The sequence below is a fragment of the Fragaria vesca genome, linkage group LG3, assembly GCF_000184155.1.
Source record: "Fragaria vesca subsp. vesca linkage group LG3, FraVesHawaii_1.0, whole genome shotgun sequence".
Taxonomy (NCBI): Eukaryota; Viridiplantae; Streptophyta; class Magnoliopsida; order Rosales; family Rosaceae; genus Fragaria; species Fragaria vesca.
Genome location: NC_020493.1, coordinates 15,155,573 through 15,162,815, shown reverse-complemented (window position 1 = coordinate 15,162,815; position 7,243 = coordinate 15,155,573). Strand labels below are relative to the sequence as shown.

Here is a 7,243-nt window from a genome sequence, read left to right as displayed (position 1 = left end):
TAGAACTTTTGTAAAATGTAAAGTGTTAACTCATTTCTAAGGCCTTGTGTGTTTGAGCTCATTCTAAATTTTAGTTACTTTGTTTATGTTTAATTTTTTATTTTTGTTTCTTATTTTGTTCTTTCGTTTCTGTAGGGTTATGAATGTCTGATGAGGGAATTCGTATTTTTGGATTAACCAACAAGTTTTTAACTAATTTGAAGGGACAATTAGAGCGCATTAAACAAGGAGGAGAATCTTCCCAGATTCTTGATCTTCAAAGTGGCACAAAGTCGGAAGAAGAGGAAGAAGTACAAACAAGGTCTATAGTCTCATCACAACCTTCAGATCCTGAGGAAGACATTCCACAACTGGAACAGCAGACTATTAGACAATTATCTGATTCGGTTGTACCATGAGCCGGAGGCAATGCACCTTCATGTATCACTTATCCTGAGCCGGCACTCACTAAGGAAAGAGAATTTGAGTTGAAAAGTGGATTTCTACATCAAATCCCAAAATTCCATGGGCTTAGCAATGAGGACCCCAACAAGCATCTGAAGGCTTTTCAGTTTGTGTGTGTGAGCATGTGCCCTAGAAATGCATATATTAACATTCTGAAGTTGAAGGCATTTCCATTCTCACTAGAGGACCGGGCCAAGTCATGGCTTATTGATCTACCTGCTGGACATATTGACTCATGGGAAAAGATGATGAGTGAATTCCTGACCAAGTGCTTTCCAGCGTCAAAGATCACGGTGATGAGAAAACAGATCACCAGCATTCAACAAGGACCCGAGGAAACATTTTGTGCATATTATGAGCGGTTCAAGGCCCTTGTTGCAGCATGCCCCTCCCACAGATTTAAGGAGAACAACCTTCTGCAATACTTCTATGAAGAACTTTCATCTTTGGAGCGTCAGCTGCTGAACGCCGCATCTGGGGGGTCCTTCCTTGACAAAACACCTCGAGAAGCATGGGCATTGTTAGACAATCGTGCCCTAAATGACCAGCAATATGCTAGTGCATTGGCATCTTCTCGGAAGGTGAATGAGGTAAAATCGAGCACCACTCTTGAAAGTAAGATTGATGCATTATTAGCTCATCTTGTGCTCGGTAAAAATCAAGAGGTGAAAGCTTGTGGTGTGTGCTCAAATCAAGGGCATCCAACTGATCAGTGCCCTCAATTGTCTGAAAAAGGTGGATGGGAGACTCTCAATGCTATTGGACAGCAAAGGTACAATCCTTTTTCCAACACCTACAATTCTAGACTAAGGGATCATCCAAATTTCTGATGGAACAATACGGAGAATGTCCAGAACCCACCCCAATATTCTAGAGGCCCATTTCCACGTCCACAAGGCTTCTTTCAGAAGCCCCAGGTTCCTCAAAACTTTGCTTCTACTTCTAATTCTAATAATGCTACTCCTTCATATGATAAGATGCCTGAAGCCCTTTTTCAAGGGCAGCAAAATTTAACAAATTCTACTCAAGCTCTTGTGCAGGGTCAAACTAATAATACGAAGGATATAGCTGAGCTCAAGAACCAAGTGGGGAAAATAGTGGATTTCATGGGAAAATTTTCTGAAAGTGGAAAGCTTCCAACAAGCACCGTTCCAAATCCAAACTCAAATTTTGAGTCCGCAAAAATAGTGGCAACAGGGAGTGGACGTGTGTTCAATGAGGTACCAAAGAAAGTCCACAAGAAGGCTCAAGTTGCCTAAGAAGAGGAGGATGAAGTTGGAATTTCCAAGAATGATTTGGAGGCAGATCTTGCCATTTCCAAAGTTGAAGCAAACTACCCCAACCAACTGAACCACAAAAAGGTAATGATTCTAACTTTCAAAGTTCAGTTATTACTAATCCTTCCTATGCGCGTGTGCCATTTCCAAGTAGGTTTCAAAAATCAAAAAAAGAAGAATCTGATCAAGCCATCTTGGAAATTTTTAAGAAAGTGCAGGTGAACATGCCCTTGATTGATTGTATTACTCAAGTTCCCAAATATGCAAAATTTGTGAAGGAGTTGTGCACCACAAGGAGGCAAACACGTGAGAAAGAAGTTGTGAAAATGAGTGAGACTGTTTATGCAGTTCGCCAACGAAAGTTACCACCCAAGCTAAAGGATCCAGAGAGTTTTTCTATCCCTTGTGTAATTGGTGATATTACTTTTGACAGTGTCATGCTTGATCTAGGTGCATCCATTAACATTATGCCATATAGCTTATATGCATCTATGGACTTAGGTGAACTTAAGAAAGACAATGTCATAATTCAATTGGCAAATAGGTCTAACAAGTATCCTAAGGGATATGTAGAGGACGTTCTTGTGCAAGTTAATCACTTGATTTTCCCTGCAGATTTCTACATCATTGATATGGAAGACTCACCCTCCAATTCAACTCCTATACTTTTAGGGCGTCCTTTCATGAGAACTGCAAGAACAAAGATTGATGTGCATGCTGGCACATTGACAATAGAGTTTGATGGAGAAGTTATTGGATTCAACATTTTTGAAGCCATGAGGTATCCCTTATCTGAGCTTAAACCATGCTATTTTATTGATATCGTTGACTCTCTTGCGCAAAATTTCCTAAATTCAATGATCGACGATAAATTGGAATACACAATTTCTCAAGGAGTGGGATACAATGCTGATGGTACCCTTGTGTCGACAGCAGAATTAGAGGAAATATGGGATGACGCTGTGCTTGAAAACGTCGCCGCTCTTGAAAGCCTACCAATTAGGTTTGATCCTCTATTGTCTCTTCCCATTTCCACTAACAAGTTATTACCATCTGTGGAACAGGCACCCAAGTTGGAATTGAAAGTACTACCTATTCATTTGAAGTATGTATACTTGGGGAGAAGATGAGTCTTTGCCAGCAATTGTGTCCTCCAAGCTAGACAAGGAACAAGAAAAGAGATTGGTGGAAGTATTAAAGAAATACAAAACTGCTATCGGATGGGCAGACATCAAGGGAATAAGCCCAACCACATGTATCCATCGAATTCTACTGGAAGATGGAGCAAAACCCACCAGAGAGGCCCAAAGACGTCTACACCAACCAATGATGAAGGTGGTTCAAGACGAAGTCATCAAATTGCTGGATTGTGGAGTGATCTACCCCATATCCGATAGTAAGTGGGTCTCTCCTGTTCAAGTTGTTCCAAAGATATCTGGAGTGACAGTTGTGAAAAATGCTAAGAATGAGCTAGTGCCCCAATGAGTTATGACTGGACATAGAGTCTGCATTGACTATAGAAAGCTCAATGCCACCACAAGGAAGGACCACTTCCCCCTACCATTCATTGATCAAATGCTTGAAATGTTAGCTGGTCATGAGTTTTATTGCTTCTTGGATGGATATAGTGGCTATAACCAGATTTGCATAGCCCAAGAAGATCAAGAAAAAACTACATTCACATGTCCCTTTGGCACTTTTGCCTACAGGCGTATGCCTTTTGGTTTGTGCAATGCACCAGGTACATTTCAAAGATGCATAATGTCTATTTTCTCTGATTATATCGAAAATATAATTGAGGTCTTTATGAATGACTTTAGTGTCTTTGGTAAAGACTTTGATTCATGTTTGAGAAATTTAGAACTCATTTAAAAAAGGTGTGTTGAAACCAATCTGGTTCTGAATTGGGAAAAATGTCATTTCATGGTGACACAAGGAATTTTTTTGGAACATATCATATCTGCTAGAGGAATTGAAGTTGATAAGGCCAAGATTGATCTTATTCGTTACTTACCATACCCCACTACTGTGAGGGAGATACGTTCGTTTCTTAGCTATGCAGGTTTTTATCGTAGGTTTATTAAGGAATTTTCCAAGATAGCCAAACCCCTAACTCGCCTCCTTCAAAAGGAGGTAGCCTTTGATTTTGATGACGAATGCAAGAAGGCATTTGAGAAGTTGAAGGAATTGTTGACAACAGCACCGGTGATGCTACCCCCAAACTGGGACAAACCCTTTGAGTTGATGTGTGATGCATCCGATTATGCTGTTGGAGCTGTGCTAGGGCAGCGGAAGGATAAGAAGCCCTATGCCATTTACTATGCCTCAAGAACGCTCAATGATGCATAATTTAACTACTCTACCACTAAAAAAGAGCTTCTTGCTGTTGTAGCTTTAGATAAATTCCGTTCTTATTTGCTTCAATCTAAAGTAACTGTTTATACTAATCATGCATCATTGAGGTATTTGTTTACAAAGAAAGAGGCGAAGCCAAGGCTGATACGATGGATGTTGTTACTCCAAGAATTTGATATTGAGATTAAAGACAAGAAGGGGAGTGACAACGTGGTTGCTGACCACTTGAGCAGATTAGTACGCGAAGAGGACGCCTTGCCCTTGTGTGAGACATTTCCAGATGAACAACTCTTCAGAATCGAGGTAAGTGAACCATGGTATGTTGATATTGTGAACTATCTTGTGACTAAGACTTTTCCGGACACTTTACCTCGTTCTCAAAAAGAAAAACTTAAGAAATTAGCTAGGCATTACATTTGGGATGACCTTTATTTGTGGAAACACTGTCAAGATCAAATAATTAGGAGGTGTGTGCCTGAAAATGAACATCAATCTATTCTTGCCTTTTGCCATTCTGAAGTATGTGGAAGTCATTTTGGATGTCTAAGAACTGCTCTTAAAGTGTTGGATGCAAGTTTCTTTTGGCCTACAATTTTTAAAGATGCCTACTTGTTTTGCAAGACTTGTGATAGGTGTCAGAGATTAGGAAACCTAGGACCCAAAAGATCAAATGCCTTTACACCATATTATAACTGTGGAAATTTTTGATGTGTGGGGTACTGATTTTGTGGGACCTTTTGCTTCATCCAATGGATATTTGTATATTGTTGTGGCAGTTGATTATGTATCAAAATGGGTGGAAGCAATAGCCACCAAAACTAATGATTCCAAAGTTGTTGCAGATTTCTTTGCTCTCACATCTTTTGCAGGTTTAGAATGCCGCGCGTTATCATAAGCGATAGAGGATCACATTTCTGCAACAAATCAATTGAGGCTCTGTTGAAGAAGTACAATGTGACACACAAGGTTTTTACACCTTACCATCCTCAGATGAGTGGACAAGCAGAGATCTCTAACCGTGAGATTAAGAGAATTTTGGAGAAGACAGTGGGCCCAACATGGAAGGATTGGAGCCAAAAGCTAAATGATGCATTATGGGGGTACCGCACAGCTTACAAGACCCCTATTGGAACATCTCCATTTCGGCTGATCTATGGGAAGGCATGTCACCTTCCAGTGGAGCTTGAACATAGAGCATGGTGGGCAATAAAGACTTTTAACATAAACCTTGATGATGCAGGCCTGCACAGGAAGCTCCAATTGAATGAACTTGAAGAGATCAGAAATGATGCCTATGACAATGCATGGATCTACAAAGAAATGACTAAAGCTTACCATGATAAAATGATCCGTGGCAAATATTTTGTTGTTGGCCAAAAAGTGTAGTTGTTTCATTCTAGACTTAAACTTTTTCCCGGTAAGTTACGTTCTAGATGGATTGGTCTTTCATAGTTACTTATGTATTCCCACATGGTGCTGTGCAGATTAAGAGTGAAAAGACTGGATAAAAATTCAAGGTGAATGGACATCGGTTGAAGCCATATTATGAGGCGTTCCAGGAATACAATGTGGAGGAAGTACCCCTCCAAGAGGCACCATTCACACAGAACTGATGTGTGGTACAATCGTTTAGCTCATGGACGTTAAACGAGGCGCTAATTGGGAGGCAACCCAACTCAACTGAAGATGTGGAGGAGCCGTCAACGCAGATTTGTTTTCCATCATTCTTCTCTTTTACTTTTCTGTTTTTGTTTGTTGGGTCGTGAGTTCCTACTTCTTGCTTTCATTCTACACATTATTTTGTGCACATTGAGGACAATGTAGAGTTTGATTGTGGGGGAGGGATTTGCATATTTGTTGAATCTTTCATTGAAAAACACAGAAAATTTGAAAAATTTGAAAAATCCAAAAATAGTTTGTGTTACTTTTGAGTCTTAGGAGCCCTTAACTGTCAATGATGAGTGTAATTCTCTGAATTATGGATAAAAAATGATCGCAAGATTGAGATGATTTCCAATTGATATTCAGTGGTTAATTGCAATGAATGGAAATCGTATGAAATGTAGTGGATGTGGTTTTTGAAACTTTGGTACAAAAAGGAGCATGTTAAGTCAAATTTTGATTCATATGAACCCTAATATAAGCTTTTGAGCCTTTATATGTGTTATTATTGCTGAGTGCTTATTGAAATATTCTGATTCGTTTTCTTGGCTATCATTGTTCGAAAACCTCATTATTCTTTCAATTTGATTGATTGATTGCTTACCAAAGTTTTTAATGAACTCTAGATGACTAGAACTCACTCTTGTGGACTTTCAAAACTTTTATTATAAAACACTCTAATTTTGGAAAGGATAAATGGAATTTTTTAGGATGAACACCATTGCCAAACAAGCTTGTGTTCCTATTTGTGTGCGTTAAACACCCCTCTAGTTAAACCCCTTTTGAGCCTACATTGAGCCTTTTTCTTTCATCACCCATGCAATTTTCACCTTGAGCTTAGTACAGTGATATCTCTACCCTTGTCCTTTGGACCTAGTAGAGCAATTGTGTTGTAGTATGAAGTGATGATGTGAAACAAGTGTGGGGGAAATGACTTGTCCTTGTAAAAGAAAAGAAAATGCCGTGAACAGTAAAAGAAAGAAAAAAATGAAATTTCGGCAGAAAAAGAAGAAGAAATCTGGACATTGTCTTTATATTGTGAAATGTGAGTTTTTGTTGTAAATGGAAGGCCCAAAAACTGAAATTATTTGGCCTTTGTTCTGTTTCATGATGTTGTAAGGTGGTTAGAATGACGAAGAGCCCAACAAGATGGTATCTGGCCCTTGATTTAGCGACATAAGGCATGTTTGGAAATGCTCTGCTAGGTCTTTAGGAATTCTGCAATTTCTACTCTTAAATTCATACCCCTAGCCCAACCTCATTAACATATTTCAAAGTTCCTTTTGATCTAAAAGATGAGTAAAACTTAATCTGTGGAGTTTGTTTCAAGAGTTGAGCCTATGGTATGGTTCATTTGTGTGAGTAATTGATTCTTTCATGAGGTTTTATTTTTGTTTAACATGTGCTTTTGTTCTTTTAAATGTAAGCTTTATGAATGCCTCAAAATTCTTTCTCTTGCATAATTTTGAGTGACTGAGCCAGAAAATCTGAGTGAAAAATGAGTG

General features: G+C 39.0%; 1 pseudogene; it reads left to right on the top strand.

The window, feature by feature from the left end:
• Positions 1 to 566: 566 nt before the first annotated feature.
• Positions 567 to 5,584, top strand: LOC101307874 (annotated as a pseudogene).
• Positions 5,585 to 7,243: the final 1,659 nt, after the last annotated feature.